The following is a 17,037-nucleotide window of genomic DNA, read 5'->3' as shown; positions in this document are numbered from 1 at the left end:
CTCAGATATGAAAGGAGAGTTTTGTGTTTTGGGGTTGTTGTTTTATCTCTGAGGAAAACCCAATAGCCATGGTTTTTCAGAGGAAAATAGCACAAACGGGTCAAAAATTCTCCTTCAGTTTCATTCTTAAATAAGATATCCTCTCTACTGGGGTGATTTCCCCCCGAGCCTGGTGAGTCACAACCATAACTTTGATTCAATGCCCAGCCCCCATGCTTTTTAAGCCTCAATTTCTATGCCTTGAAGGATAAAACCCTAGGCTCGAGGCACTGGTTTTACGCTTTGCAAACAAGAACAAAGTGCCTTTCAGCTTAAGGTGACCGCTCACCAGTGGGCACATGCGTATGTGTTACCCAGGATGTTCCAGAGCCTTCCAAACACACGAGCAAAATGGTCTGGCCTGGAGAGGGCGTGAGGCCTACCAAAAAAACAAAGGCCTGTTTAGAAGTCTCGGTGGTTCTCCTTCTGAGGGCAGAAACTGACAGGCCCCAGCGGCCAGAAACAACAGCCTCTGGACCCCTCCACTGTGCGCTGGGCCCCACGCTGACCAGATCTAGCCAACAGATCCTGTCTGAAGGAGCCACTGGCGGCCGCGCCACCCGCTGTCCCGACACTTCTGACGCTGCGCCTGGCCCCCGTGCCAGGAAACACTGACTCTGGACAGTGTCCAACCAGGCTGTACCTTGGCCCTTGTCTGCTTAAGAAACCAGAGCCAGAGGCGGTGTGCACGCCCCAGGCTTGCCTTTCCCTTGCGCTTGGCCCAGCCTCCCCGGAACCAGCAAACGCCAGGACTGAAGTACTTAGGCCCCACGGGAGGAGCGCCTCCTGGGAAATGGCTTCCCCTCAACTCAGCCTTTTCCTTCTCTGCCCCCTGCTCCTCCGTGCTGCTCGCCAATGACCCCAAGCCACATCCCGCTGTCGTCGATCCCCTCAGCTTGGAAGCAACTGCCATTCGCAAAAGCCTGGCCCCTCACACTGGGGACTTTCTCCTCCTCCTCTTTGAACTGCTCTTCTAGTGACTCTTGACCCCGACCGGAAGTATGACTCACCTGGCCAGCTTCTTTTAAAAACCAGACCAAAACTAAACCAATGCCTGGGCCTGCCCCCCCCTTCCCCCCCGAGATTCCAAGTTGATTGGTCTGGGATGGGTCCAGGTACCAGTGTTTTTACAAATCTACCTCAGGTAACCACAAAGTGCGGCCGAGGTTGAGAAGCCCTATGCCATGGCCTCCTCCTGGCATGCGCTTACCGACATCGCTGCCCTCCCTGCCTTCCTCAGGCAAATTCCTCACGGCCCTCCCTCAGGTCACAGCTTAAATGTCACTTCTTCCCAGAAGCTGCTCTGGCTCCTCCAAACCAGCCTCGGTCTCCGGCTGAGAGATTTCAGAGCACCCCTTCTCTCCCTCACGTAGTCCGCGTATTCTGCAGAAGGTGCCTGTCCTCTGACAGCTGCAGGCTCCAAGAGGACGGGGACCGGAGCTGGCATTGCTCACTGCCATGCCCCATCGCGGCGCCTGACCCAGGGTAGAGGCTTGCTGAAGAACTGTGGGGACCAGTGCCAGCCTTGGGCTTCCCCAGCACTGGCTCCTCCCCTAGGACACAGTGGTAGCAATTTTTAAATCGAGCACTTTCCAAACCACAGTAAAATATCCTTGTTCCTCCTTAGGAACTGGGGGCGAGGGGTCAGGGGACTGTAGTTTCCAGTCAGGTGTGTTTGGCAGAGACTGGCAGGTTTCTCGCCAAGCCGTTTGCCTTTCCTCTGGGCACACGGCTAGACCACGTTTCCCAGCCTCCCTGTGGTCAGGTGTGGCCACACTCTGAGTCGGGGCTAAAAGAATGTGGGTGGCAGTGATCAACGTCCTTAACAGGCCCCGCCCCTAAACACCTTCCACATCCCTTCTCTTCCTCTCTCTCTCTAGCTCCCCGCTCTTTCTCCCTCTCTGGTCCCTTGACTTGTCAACTGGATTTAGGGATCCCAAGGGGGACTCCAAGACCCCGAGATATGGTGGAGCCATAAGCTGGAAGGAGCCTGGGTTCTTCAATGGGCTTTGCAGCACAGCACGCTCTCCATCCCCTGCCGACCCACAAGGGACGGTGGCACGAGTGCAAAATAAACATTTAGTGGGGGAAGTCACCGAGGTTTGGGGGTGTTACAGTAGTTAGCTTACCCTGGAGAATATACTTTAAAAACAGTTCCACCAGTCTACCAAAACTTCAGGGTACGCAGAGTCCATAAATCCCAAGGTGCAAGTGCAGAGCCATCACCTGGGCCCACTCCCTACTTCTGCTTTCCTGCCACGCGTGGCTTCCTCCCCCAGAGCGCACACGCACGGGCTCGGTACAACTCACGGCTTGACTTCCCAGCTGCGCCAAGGGTTACCTGCTCCTAAAAAGAGCAGGAAGAAGTCCTCAGGGACCAGGGAGCACCCAGAGCCCACTGACCCCTCACCTGTCCTCTGGGAGTTCAGGAGGAGCCTGAACTCATGTGGACCGATCCCGCTCTGCTCTGCTCCGAGTGGCCAAGTGATTTCTCCTCCCGCCAACCAACCACCCCTGAGAAGACACGGGCCCGGCCCGCTCCACACACGAACGCAGCCAGGAACCAAAAAATGCAAGTGGCAAGTTTCCAAACCCGATTCAAACAATCCACTATTTTTCTGACAGAACCAAAGGGTTTCTGTGTGCTTTTATTAAAAGAAAAAAAGAAGAAAAATTTGAAGGCATTCAAAGCAGAATGAAACCTATATATTTTCTAGGATTGTTAAACTCCAATAAAACTTTTACAGCAACATGTTCTTTGAACTGAACTCGCTGTGTTATTTATTACAAGTCTCTGGCTCCCACCTCTTCAACTTCTACCTTTATCACTTCCTTCGGGAAAAAAGAAAGAAAGACGCCATGAAATGGTCGGAGGGACATACCTTCTGTACGCACATGCCTGTATTTGCATGCAGTAAAAAACACTCAGCAATTTAAGACCATCTCTTCCAAAAGGGATTAATTATTGACCGAATATTTATTGCTTTCCATACAAAGCAGCACGCAAGACCGCACAGGAAATACCAAAACAACTGACCCAGGCTCTGCTCTCCACAGGCTGACCATCTGGAAGAAGGAAATTCATTTAAAACACAACTAACTCTAATAAAGGTAGAATGTGGGAAACTCCATAAAAGGAAGTAGAGACAAAGTGCTAGCAAAGCAGAGAGGAGCAGGAGCAGTGCTACTGAAGGGAACACTCATTCATTCACTCAACAGATATTTATTGACCATCTATTATGTGCCAGACCTTATGCTTGACACACAGTGGTGAAGAAGACCAACACATACACAGGCTCAGCTTCATAGAGGAGGTGATGTCTGTGCTGGGCCACCAGCCCTGAGTACATGGAACACAAGAGGATGACAGTGATATGACAACTGCAGCTCATATCTACTGAGTGCTTGCTACGTGCCAGGCACCTTCTAAGTGTAGTACATCTGTCAACCTATGGAATCCTCGTAGCCACCCCATATGGTAGGTACTATTCTTATTCTCATTTTACAGACAAGGAAACTGGGCTCAGAGAGCTTGCTTGTCCAGGGTTGCCAAGAGCTGGGATTATCTCCTGGGCAGTCTATCTCCATGGCCCTCTTCCATATCCACTACATTCTAAATCCCGGATGGTCTTGAATCCCAGGGCACCGTATTTCCAGCCTAGTCTTTTCCAGACTTTCCCATGAGCTGAGCCACTGCTCTACGCAGGAGGAACACACATAGATGAACCTTGGAGCCCAAACCTGCTTTCAGGTTGGTTCAACAAAGCAGGAGAAAATCGCTCTGTGCGCCCAGAACACAACTAACGGATGTTTCACTCAACACTGCCTTGGAAATCCAGGCCAGGGAGCTATTTATCAGTGAAACTGCACTGCAAATCCTTTTGTCATTTCAGTAATTAAAGCCCCTGGGAAGGGAGTCCCTTATGGCAAGCAGAGCTCTTTCAAGCCTGATCTGATATTAAATTCGGGATTCTGTTTTGAAGGTAATTTCTCCTCAGTAGGCCATGCCCCCCCAACCCCTACACACACACACACACACACACACACATACTTCTCCCGCTCTTGGTGGAACAGATGAATCATTGGATCTCCCATCAAACATCTTACTATAACTGCTGAGTTTGGGAAAAAGCATGGCCTGCAGTCACCACCCAGATACCGTACAAATAGATTACAAAATGAAGGACCCAGTTAAAGAGGGCTGGCAACAGCAAGGGTAGAACTGAGGCCGTTGTTGGGGGGAAAACCTATAGAAGGCAGTTCCAGATGAGACGGCAGCTAGCTGAGCTGAACAGCTGGTTTGTGTTTCCCACAGACACAGGCCTGACAATCCACCAACACTAGGGGTCATGTTTTGTGGGCACCTCTTAAGAGAGGTTTACAAATTTAAAAAAAACAAACAACTTAGTTCTGACCAGAGTCACAGACCCAAGAGGGCTGCTGATCTCTGGAAAACAAGGCCATGAGGACTGAAGAAGATAAAGAACCAACATGTGCCCTCAGCAGCTTGCCGTGCCCATAAAGATGGCACTGCTGTGAGCCACCAAGTCTGCCCCCAACAACCTAGCCCCCCATGCTAACTTAGGGCCTCTGAGAACAACTAAAAGTCAAGAAGGCATAACCTGTACCTCAAAAGCTTACCACAGAGTTACCCTATGACCCAGTAGTCGCACCCCTAGGCATACACCCAAGAGAACGAAAAGCCTATGTCCACACAAAAGAAGGGCACGAGGGGGCGGACGTGGCTCAAGCAGTTGAGCACCCGCTTCCCATACGGGAAGTCCCAGGTGAGGTTCCTGGTCCTTCCTAAAAACAAAAGAAATCTTGAGAAGAAACCAACTCAGGGGAGCTAATGTGGCTCAGTTGGTTGAGCACTGGCTTCCCACACACGATGTCCAGGTTTAATCCCCGGCCCTGGTACCTCAAAAATAAAAAAAGTTTAAAACAAACAAAAAAGAGATGTGCATGGATGTTCAGAGCAGCATGATCCATAATAGTCAAAAAGTGGGGAAACGGACTTTGGCCCAGTGGTTAGGGCGTCCGCCTACCACATGGGAGGTCCGTGGTTCAAGCCCCGGGCCTCCTTGACCCGTGTGGAGCTGGCCCATGCGCAGTGCTGATGCGCGCAAGGAGTGCCGTGCCACGCAGGGGTGTCCCCCGCGTAGGGGAGCCCCACGTGCAAGGAGTGCACCCATAAGGAGAGCCGCCCAGCACGAAGGAGGGAGCAGCCTGCCGAGGAATGGCGCCGCCCACACTTCCCGTGCCGCTGACGACAACAGAAGCGGACAGAGAAACAAGACGCAGCAAAAAGACACAGAAAACAGACAACCGGGGGAGGGGAGGGAAATTAAATAAATAAAAATAAATCTTTAAAAAAAAAAAAAAGTGGAAACAGGTCAAATGCCCACCACCTGATGAATGGACAAGCAGAAGGCAGGCTCTGTGGACCATGGAATGATATTCAGCCCTAAAAAGGAATGAGGGCCTGAGTCATGCGGCCACGTGGATGACCCTTGAGGACAACTGGCTGCGTGAAAGAGGCCAGTCCCCAAAGGCCAAATATTGCCTGAATCCACTGATATGAATTATCAAGAACAGGCAAATCCATAGAGATAGAAAGTAGATTCGAGGTTACCGGGTCTGGGGAAAATGAGGAGGGGCTGCTAATGGGGGTGGGGTCTCTTTTCGACACAAAGAAAATATTCTAAAGTCAATTACGGCAATGGCTGTACAACGCTGTGAATTTATTAAAATCCACTGGATTGTACACCTTGAACAGGTGAATTGTATGGAGTGCAAATTATATCTCAATAAAGCTGCTTGCGCCTTTTTAAATGTTAAAAAGGTAAATAAACTCAGTAAATATTTAGCACCCCATAAACCACAAAAGAAGGAAAAAGGGAAGAGGAGGGGAGGGGAGGGGAGGGAAAACCTGAATCTCCTGAGAAAACACCAGGCAAACTCAAAGAAAATTCTACTAAGTAACCAACATGTACTTTTCACAAATGTCAATGTCATAAAAGGCAGTGCCAGTATCACAAAAGGGCGCTTTATAATAGTTTTTGCAACTTTTCTGTAAGTCTGAATTGATATCAAAATGTTTTTTAAAAAGGACCAAATTTTTTAAAAGAACAGATAAAAGCAAGAGACCTGGCAGTGCCAGCCACGGCCTTGGGGAATTCGGCAGGGTCCAAACCCCACGCTCTAGTAGCCCTGAGCCTCCCTCAGGCGACGTCCCCTGACCTCCGGCCACGGGAGCCAAGGGGGGAAACAATGACCCCAGGGAAGAAGGCAGAAGCACCACAGACTGGCTGGTGCTGAGGGAGGAGACTGGGGCCCAGGGCTCCTCCAAAGAGCGAAGGTTTGGAGTTCAGCCTTGCCATCCACACCTGGAGAACATTCTCACCACAAACCCTCAAAATGGTCCTGCCTCAGTTAGAAAAATGGAGGGCCAATCCAGGGTCCTGAATGTCACCAGGGACTCAGCAACAACCTCACCCCAGGGACAGTGTCAACACATTACCTACCACAGGTCCCTGCTCTCAGAGGACGACAGAGGCTCTCACCACCATTTCTTTTCTAACGCCTGTTTCCTGACTTGCCCGATTTCCCCAACAGTGGAGCCCTAGTGACCTTGCTTTCTCTCCCATCAAGCATCTGCTTAATGTTCTCATCTCAAATCTTGGGATGGGCAGGACACATGCCCAAGGGGCCATGTGTGTGTGTGTCTCAGATGGAAACCAGAATGAAATTATAAGACTGGCCTAAATACCAATAAAGTTCCCCTTCTCCAATTTCTCTGAAGGCCTCACTGGATTTTGATTCCCAGCAAGATTTCTCAGACGGCTTGGCATTGCCCACAGAAACACCCATGGACCCAATCAAAGGGAATTTAACATGAAAGCCCTCGGATAACATTGCAGATCTGCGATGGTCTGATCTGTAACGCACACACCCCAACCAACACACACAAGCAGATGCATCCCTTTCTTACCAGGTTTCATTATCCCTTCTTGAGGAAGGTCTCCTCTAATGAGGAGGTTGAGCTCTGATGATAACATTCCCAGCTGTCTGCCATCCCTTCTTTTGAAATCCTACAAAAATCTCTGTAGAATCCCCACAAGTGCTTGCATTGTGGTTACTCCATCAGTCAGGGCTCCCTAAAGAAACAGGATATGGGTGGCGGACTTGGCCCAGTGGTTACGGCGTCCGTCTACCACATGGGAGGTTCGCTATTCAAACCCCGGGCCTCCTTGACCTGTGTGGAGCTGGCCCATGAGCAGTGCTGATGTGCACGAGGAGTGCCGTGCCATGCAGGGGTGTCCCTGCATAGGGGAGCCCCAGACGCAAGGAGTGCGCCCCATAAGCAGAGCCGCCCAGCACGGAAGAAAGTGCAGCCTGCCCAGGAATGGCGCTGCACACACAGAGAGCTGACACAACAAAAAAGAAACACAGATTCCTGTGCTGCTGACAACAACAGAAGCAGACAAAGAAGACGCAGCGTATAGACACAGAGAACAGACAACCGGGGTGGGGGTGGGGGAAGGGGAGAGAAATAAATAAATAAATAAATAAATCTAAAAAAAACTTTATAAAAAAAAGAAACAGGATATGTGTGTGTGTGTGTGTGCATAAAAGGATTTACTCTAAGGAGATGGCACACGCGCTCGTGGGGGTTGACAAGTCCAAAATCTGTAGGGCAGGCTGGCAGGCTGGAACCTCGGGAAGGAAATGATGGTTCAGTCTTGAGTCCAAGGACCGCATGCCAGCAGACAGGAGATTCAGGCAGGATTTCTTCTTCTCCCGGAAATCTCACTTCTTGCCTTTAAAGACCTTCAACTGATTGGACCAGGTCCAACCACAATGATGGAAGGTCATCTCCTTTACTTGAAGTCAAGGATAGCAGATGTTCACCACATCTACAAACACCATCACAGCAACACCTAGCTTCGTGTTTGTTGAAATGATGGGGTGGCTGGTCCTCTGTCTACATTGGTCACCTCTGGATCCCTGGTGCCTGCTACATACAGTACCTAATACACAGCAGAGGGGGTGGGGGGTATATGGGGACCTCATATTTTTTTAATGTAACATTAAAAATAAATTAATTTTTTTAAAAAGTTATGATTAGAGCTTTGACTGGGCCAAGTCATCAGGGTGTCAAAAGGCATGGCAAAAGGCAGCGTCGGAGCTTTTTGATGCTGGGGGTTTTTGATGTTGCAATTTTTATGTTGGAGTTTGACGCTGAAGCCTTAAGCTGGAGCCCTGGGAAGTAAGCTCACAGAGAAAAGAAAAGCAAGCCCCAGGAAGAGAGGAACCCTGAACCCAGAGAGAAGCCTGAGGAAGGGAGGAACCCAGGAAGCCTGAACCCTGGCAGACGTTGGCAGCCATCTTGCTCCAACACGTGAAAATAGACTTTGGTGAGGGAAGTAACTTATGCTTTATGACCTGGTCTCTGTAAGCTTCTCCCCCAAATAAATACCCTTTATAAAACACATACACATACACACAGCAGATGTTAAATAAATACTTGATAAATTCAACTGAAGGTAGAATTCACATAGATGAGGGACTGGGCAGGGGCAAGAGTTTTTGTGTCGGTGCATCTGGGCCTTCTTTCACTTAAACACAGGCAAATGTGAATTCCAGGACAGAAGGGAGATAAAGAGATTTGCGTTCTGGATGTTCCAGCAGGGTACCAACTCATTCTCCAGATGAATGGTCTTAACTGTGGTTTGCCTGCTACTGCGGTTCACAAAGACCTTCTGGCAGCACGTGGACACATGGAGAGCTCCAAGAGGCTCAGCTCAGCCTCCTTATGTTTGCCTCCCTAAAACTAATCTGCTGGATCTGTGGGCTCCTGGTTCTCCTTACCCCCCGATCATGGGCCACCCCCCTCCCATCTATCCTTAAGCTTCCCAGGGCATATTGTCCCAAGGAGCAAACATCTCCAAAAACAACCTGAGAAAGCATCAGTCCAGAAGAATAATCCCAAGGGTCAAGTAAAGAAAGTTTCAATAAGAAATATTGGAGGCTACAGCGCCATATTTTATTCAGGCGACAAATTCACAGCAAGGCTTTGTGCCTTGTATATCTATCTAGCCAGCCGCCCACACACCCGTCCTAGAATTGGAACTCCAAAGTGAGAAGCTTGGCCAAGCCCACATAGTAACACATTCAACTGTATCAGCAAAGAAAGTCGGTTCTGTTTCTGGATTGAAAGCAAGTCTGATTTGGCTGGTTGGTTTGACAATAAGAAATGCCTTCTCCAATTAGCTCCTATGCAGACCTCTTACTCATAAACCCAAAAGTTATGACGAAAATATACCTAACATGTGAATCTGATATACATCAGTGCTTCCCAGACTTTAATGCATACATGGTCACCTGGGGTTCTTAGTAAAATGCAGATTCTGATTGAATGGGGGTGGGACCCAGGACTCTGCATTGTTCATGCGCTTCCAAAGGATGCTGATGCTGTTGGTCCTTGCATCACCTGAGCAGCAAGAACAGACAGTATGCTAGAAGGAACACTTTTTTGCAACAAAAGAAGCTGAGGCTAAAGAATTCAGATATAAAAATTTAAATGCTCAAGGGGGTACTTAATTTTTAAAATATTTTTAGGAGCTATTCTAACAAGAAAAGTTGGATGACCTCTGATTCGGGTCACTGCTGGCCGAGCAATAGCTCAGAGGGTGGCACCCAGCCTCCCATCTCTGGGCAGCAGAACACAACATTTTCACTCTGAATTTCAATTCCAGAGGACTTTCCTCCTTTTCCAGCGCTTCACGCAGCTGACACTTGGGGTGGCAGATTTCATGGCCCAAACCTTCAGCTGCCTTCACCTGCAGCCACTGAAAGCGTGCAGCCCAATTGGGCTGGCAGAGGGGTCACCCAGCCTGCAAAGAGCAGGCAGAGCACTCAGCATTCCTGACTCAAGAGTAAACGCCTCATACAACAATCACAACAACACCCAGCATGAGTGGCAGTGGGGGCCCAGCCCATGGACACGCATTTCTGCAGGTGCCGAAATACAGGCCCACACGTCTTGGCAAGATTCTGAGCAAAATCACCAAGTCACCAAGGCTGTCGTCGTCCCAACCCCCCAACGGCAGCCCCTTCTCCCTCCAGGCACCCTCTGAAGGTAGGTGTGGTCCCATCTACATCCCATTAAGTATATCCTCAACCCCCCACACCACTCTTCTTTGAAAGCCCTCTGAAGAGAAAACTTTATTTATTTAAACATGCATCCCCAAATCCTCTGGACTGGCAAAAATCTATTCAGGTTTGCTTCCACTTCAGAGAGATGGAAAATATACAGTGTTCACTCAGCAGGCCAGTCGAGCCGAGCACGCCAAGTAATCTGAAAGCAGCAGATTAATCTGACAGCTGGAACTTCCTTGAGACCAGGATGCAGCCTCTTTGGCGAGCAAGAGAAGGCAAGTCAATAATTCTGTACCTTCCATGCTCCGCTGCGAGAGACATGGTGAAACGCAGGCTCACCCACAGGGCCTTGCTTAAAGAGGGACATCCTGGAAAGTACTTTCACACCTCCAGGTGAAAGGAACTAATTAATGATGCTTCTGACTGGGAGGGGCCCCATTATCACATCATTCATTCCTGCTAAATGTAGAAGCAGGGAGACTCTAGAAGTCCAGATAAAGGTAAAACTCTCAAGAGCAGAGACCTTAAAGAAAACAAGAGGAAGCGGATATGACCCAAGTGATAGAGCTTCCACCTACTATATGGGAGGACCCAGGTTCAATCCCTGAGGCCTCCAGGTGAAAAAAAAGAAGAGAAAGCGTGCCCGCATGGCGAGCCATTGCCTGCATGAGTGCCCGCGTGGTGAGCCAGTGCCCGCACAAGTGAGTCACACAGCAAGATGATGACACAGCAGAAGAGAGACAAGGGGAGAGTCAAGGTGAAGTGCAGCAGAGACCAGGAACTGAGGCAGCGCAATTGACAGGGAACCTCTCTCCACATCAGGGGTCTCCAGGACCGAATCCTGGTGAATCCTGTGGGAGAAAAAATGATCAGACAAAAAGAGAAATAGATACAGAAGATCACACAGTGGAATGGACACAGACAGCAAGAACAGCAGGGTGGGGGGAGGGAAGGGGGGAAATAAATAAGTAAATCTTTTTTTTTAAAGGTTTGAGTAACTGAGTTGCAGAACATCAGAGCTGAAAGGAAATCTGGTGGTCCTCTAACGATCCAAATTACCTTCAATACAGCAGAGGAAGCTGAAGCCTGAGGTGAAACGACCTGTCATGGAGCTTATGGCGCAGGGAGCAGACTCTTCACGCTGTGGGCCACTGCCACACAGCCCACCCCATACCCCTCCCCTCGCGCTGAGTTTAGTAAAGAAGAAAACAAGGCGCAGTCTGCCTATACCCAGAAGTTAGACACAACGGAACCCCAGCCAAGGGGCCTCTTCCCTTTAAGGCTCATGTTTAAGGACCAGTTCAGGGGACAAGAGCCCTTGTTTGTAGCATTTGCCAATTTCTGGGATGTAAATAATCCCCCCGCAGCAGATTGTAAGCCACCAATGTGATGTCAGCGAACACGAGTTGGGGGAGAAATGCAAAGAGTCAGCTCCCGTGTGCTGGTACCAACTGGCTCGAGCACGCCCCTGGAGTTTCTGAGAAGGCCAAGTCACGTGGGCTGAAGGACGGAATGACCCTTCTGCCTCACAAGGAGAAAAGACCCAGGTTTGTGAAGAAAAGTCTAGCAGCACACTCCCTCCCTCCCTGAACCCTACAGTGTCCAGGCCCCATGTCCATGAGCCCCCCCAAAGTTTTGAGAAGTCCCTGGGTTCATCCTGGCTGCACCTCCGGGTAATGTCTCACCTAAACGACCCCAGGCAGGTGGACTCCACATTCCCTATCTCCATGCTTTGGGTACCCAATATCTGTCGGGATCTGCTTCCCAAGGTGACACGCGAGCTCTGACCCCCATTTGGCCAAGGTCAAAAGGAGGTGCTTAGATTCAGCGCCAGGCAGCCCTCCTCAGGTCACTTAAGCAGGAGGGGCAACGCCTAAAACCAAATACCTCCTCTATTTTCTTCCACAGAAAAGAGCTGCAAGGCTGGGGGCAGCACCTCATCAGGGAAAGTTCTCAGCCTGTGCTGTCTTTTTGCCCAACGTTGATTGGATGTGGGTGAATAAACAAAGGTGGCTGATGACATCGGCAGTCTGAAGCAATTCCTCTCCATCGTTCTGACAGCTAACAAATGGAAAGAGCTCTTAGGGAGCTTGTTTAAGGAACAGCTGGAATATGTAATGGACGTTTTCCTGTGAGTTTGACAGGTTGAGCTGCGTCACGCTTGGGCTACGCTCACAGGACACCCGTCAGAATGAACCCTGCCATTCTTCAGAAGGTCGCCAAGAAGGCCTCTGAAGGGAGGGGAATGCGGGGCCTCAGCTTCAGATTTAGAGAGGATTATTTAAAGAGATTTAAAGAGAAAGACCTATCAATGCCAGTCTCTCAGCTTTCTCCCTGGTTCTCTGACCCTGGGGATGCCTCCACCAAAATGACACAAGCACGGCCTCTCCAGGGGAGCCCTTTGGGGGGAAATCCTGTGATATGTTGTCTATTGATCTTTAGCCACCACCCCCCTCCTGAAAGAGTCATGTAGATTCTTTAAAGATAAACACTACAGGCAATGCTTTGCCTTCCATAAGGATTCACTCTGAGCAGAATCTAAATGACAAATTCCCATAGGGCCACCCTTCAGCATGTCAGGAGCATGTTGGCTCTCGAAAGCAGGGGGTTTTCTAAATCATTGGTGGGAGAAACGTCTCGAAAGAATCAGATAGAATTTTGGGGATCACAAGCAGACCAGTAAGCAACTGAGGACAGCTGGTATAACTGTTTTGTTTCTTTCAGACTCGAGGGCATTCTTTACCAATGAAAACATCCTGGAAAAGATCCTGCGAATGGTACAAGATCACATAAAGAAGCCACCAGTGTAGGAGAGGCAGCCGTGCTTCTGAACACAGAGTGGTCTCCAGCCCCCTCACTAGCAGCAGTGCTCAAACACAAACCTTGGGGCAGCCAAGGATGCACTGATGAGCCCCAGTCAGCCTGGTCTATCCAGCCTCACGGTGTGGGGGCCCACATGGAATCCGTCTTCTAAGTCTGTGCCACAGTGGGGGAATTTACCCAATGAAAGGTCAAAATCAGAAGGCATGGCAGCCTCGGGGAGCAAACTTCTGCAAGGACATTGGGAGTTCTGCTCGGGTTTGTAAACGTGCGAAGGGGAACACAGAGCATCTGCCTCTCTGCCTCTTTGCCCTGCAGTCTTCTCCCTTTTCATAACTTCCCAAATCACCTCTGTATTAGTCAGCCCAAAGGGTGCTGATGCAAAATACCAGAAATTGGTTGGTTTTTATAAAGGGTATTTATTTGGGGTAGGAGCTTACAGATACCAGACCATAAAGCGTAAGTTACTTCCCTCACCAAAGTCTGTTTTCACGTGTTGGAGCAAGATGGCTGCTGACGTCTGCGAGGGTTCAGGCTTCCTGGGTTCCTCTGGGCTCAGCTCCTCTGTTTTCTCCACAAGGTCAGCTCTAGACTATGAGGCTCTCTAGGCTTTGCATCTCTCCACAAAGTCAGCTGTAGAATATCAGGCGAACGGCTCTGTCTCTTTCCCTGGGGCTCCAGCTTAAGACTTCAGCATCAAACTCCAACATCAAAACTCCAACATGAAGAACCCTCCACTCTGTCCTTCGCTATGCCTTTAATCTGTGAGTCCCCACCCACCAAGGGGACTCAACGCCCTAATGATGTGGCCCAATCAAAGCCCTAATCATAACTTAATCACGCCCAGGTACAGACCAGATTACAAACATAATCCAATATCTATTTTTGGGATTCACAACCATGTCAAACTGCTACAACCTCCATCTCCAGAAATTCTTCTCCTTCGGGACTTCCAACTCAAGGCCATCTGCCTCTACCTCTCCTAATCCTACCACATCCTTCTACCCCAAAGTAGACAGAGCTCACCTTGGACAAGGACCAGAACTTGACGATGACAACGTTTTGAGTCATGCCTACTGATAAATCCAATTAGTACCAAGGCGGTTCCACATAAAATAAGGTGGTACAGACTCTATTTCCTGCTGCCTACCATGCCAGCACTTTGCTCCATGAAAAGTATGTAAAACTCCAGGGCAAAACAACTGCTGGAAAAAGAATGACAAAAAACAAGAGCACTCCCAGGGCCTTTCTTTAATACTACTTAGCACTTCCCCAAACCTTTTCATCTTCAAAGCACTTGAGGAACATGAGCTAATTAATCCTCCCAACAGCCCGCAAGGTGAGGAAGGATTATCTCCATTTTACAGATGGAGAAATGGATTATTTTGAACACAGGCATAAGACCCAAAGACAGAATTGCCAGCAACTGGGCTGGTTTCCTTCCCAGTGGCTCTGATGCCCACTCGAGCCTGCCAAGGTATCTTGTCCTCCACCTGAAGATTGCCCAAGGCTGAGACCCAGGAGGGAGCTGAGCAGATACAGGGCCAGAGGCAAGACAAAAAAGGCTCTCAGACAAATCCTTTCAAGTCCATAATGAATTCATGCTTTCACTGGACTGTCTGGGTGGGGAGGACCCTTTTGAAGGTTAGATAAAGGAAGAGGAGAAGCCTTCTCAAACCATCTTCTGAGAGATGATTCCAACATCCCTCTCTCTACATCTCCACTCTGGATGATATTTTAAACCAATGCTGAACACAGCACATGCAATGGCGGGAAAACACCTCAGATCCTTTCTGGAACCGAGACAGGTTCTAAACAAATAAATGAAAAGTCGCTGGCAGAGTTTTTATTATTCAAGTTGCCTCCTATTTTAGGACAGGACTTTCTCAGATCAAACTCCACCTCCAAATGCCAGTTGGAGCCCTGCTCAAAACCTCACAATGAAAAAGGCTGTATAGGAATTTCATGTCTACCCTAGCCTATTGCTCAAGGCATAATTCCAAATGGCATTGGTCTTAGAAGTTCTTGAATTTTCAAGAGCCTTACCAATCGCTTGGTTCCAACTGTTAGCACATTCTTTGGAAGTGTCACTTTTAAGTGTGACCCCCACACCTTATCAACAGCTACCAGCAAAGCTAATTAATTTCTACTTCCGTGCATTCTCTCATACCATCATCTACCCCTACAGGTGAAATCTGTGTGCTTCGTGCCCGGGTACTTCACAAATGCCCTGGAGCTTAAGGACTTAGAGACCACCCTTCTCGCCCTTCCAAAGGGTCTCAGGAGCCCTTCCTATTAGAAGCACACAGTAAGTATCCCAAAGTGTTTGTGAACTAAAATGTAAGCAGCAGCAGCAGTTAAGTTTAAGACAGTTGTTCTCAACCAGGGGCAATTTTGCCCCCCCCCCCACTGACCCACGACATCTGGGGACATTTTTGGTCGTCACAATTCAGAGGGGAAGGTATGCGCCTGGCTTCTAGAGGGTGGAGGCCAGGGATGCTGCTAACCATCCCACAGTGCCCAGGGTGGCCTCCACCACAGCCAAGAATTATTCAGCCCAAAAGCGTCAATTGTGCTGGGGAAGAGAAACCCTGGATTAGAAGAGAACCATCTAGATGAGGAACAGGCTGAGCACACAGTAGGCTTTCAATGAAAATGAAAGATTGATGGACTGAATTACTAACTGCCTTAATCACTGGGGCCAAGCCCCATTGTCAAAAACAAAACAAAGAAATTGGATGAACCCAATTCTGACCAACTCAGGCAGCAATCCACTTCCCTAGAACCTAAGCAGAACCTTGATGATTTTGTCTCACCCAAGACTGCAAATCAAAGCATAAGGTTTATTTACTTTTATTAACTTGTGAGATACTTGAAGGCAGGGACTGCATCTTTTACTTCTTTTATTCCCAGTGAAGGTGGGTACGTAGTAGAGATATATATATAAATTAATTAATTGATTGTTGATCATGGACCTTAATTACTTCATGAGGGAGTGGGATGTATATGTGTGTCTGTGTGCAAACAACCAAATAGAAATGGGGAAGAAAGAATGTTTTAGCTAAATCCCATGATGGTTTTAGATCACCCGGGAATCGGTCTAAAATCAATCATGGTATGGAATACAACACAATACTCCCCAAAACAAATCTATAAATGAACAGCTTAAAACACAGCAGAGACAAATCTCACAGGCATAATACTGCACAAAAGAAGCCAACCCAAAAGATACATACCATACTGTATGAGCCCGTTTACACGAAGTTTAAGAATGAGCAAAAGAAATCTCTGACGACGGAGGTCAAAACAGTGGTCGCGTGTTGAGAGGGAGGTGGGCAATGGGTGCTGTCTGGAAAGGGTCACAAGGGAGCTTTCGGGAATGCTGGAAATGTTCTGAATCTGAACCTGGTCTATGGTCACAGGGGTAAACACACGCCTAAAAACACATCAGGTCATACACTTAAGATGACTCCATGTCAGCTCTGCCTTCTTATTTCAAAAGGAAAATATCCATTAAAAATACAGACTACGCACACGCAAACACACAAAAACAAACAACCACAGTAAAAACAAAAAAATTTCCAGACAGTGTTTTTCAACAGCCAGGCTTATGTTAACAAGACTCTTTCAAATGGTAAATATTCACAACTTTCCTCCAAATTTTGGCTCCAAGAATGGCCTCCGTTCTTAATGAAAATGCGAATATGGACTTGACGGCTAGAAAACAAGGCAGGAAAAAAAATGACTCCTCAGCCTGAAAGAACAGACTTCCTTCCTTCCCATTGAAACAGTGAAATGAACTCCAGGTCTGAGAACCCAAGTCTGCCTCCACTGGCAGGGCCGCCACCGCTTGTCTTGGATGTGGCTGCCTGGGGCAGCTCATAGCAGGAAAGATACTACTTAAAAATCTAAACAATTGCACTTGATCTTTAAGAAACCACCCCTTGCCCCTGCCTCCCTAGAAACGGAAAAATCCTTAGTTTCCAGCCCCTGAAAAAAGACAGCAAGTCCTTT

The 17,037-nt window shown here is 48.6% G+C and overlaps 1 protein-coding gene across 2 annotated transcripts in view; it reads right to left on the bottom strand.

Moving 5' to 3' along the window:
• The window catches only part of NHS (NHS actin remodeling regulator), a 356,077-nt gene that overhangs the window by 286,751 nt on the left and 52,289 nt on the right, over positions 1–17,037 (bottom strand). The window lies entirely within an intron of this gene.

This window comes from Dasypus novemcinctus, chromosome X (genome assembly GCF_030445035.2).
Source record: "Dasypus novemcinctus isolate mDasNov1 chromosome X, mDasNov1.1.hap2, whole genome shotgun sequence".
NCBI classification, from domain to species: domain Eukaryota; kingdom Metazoa; phylum Chordata; class Mammalia; order Cingulata; family Dasypodidae; genus Dasypus; species Dasypus novemcinctus.
The sequence above is the reverse complement of the archived record's forward strand: the minus strand, read 5'-3'. Positions and strand labels throughout refer to the sequence as shown.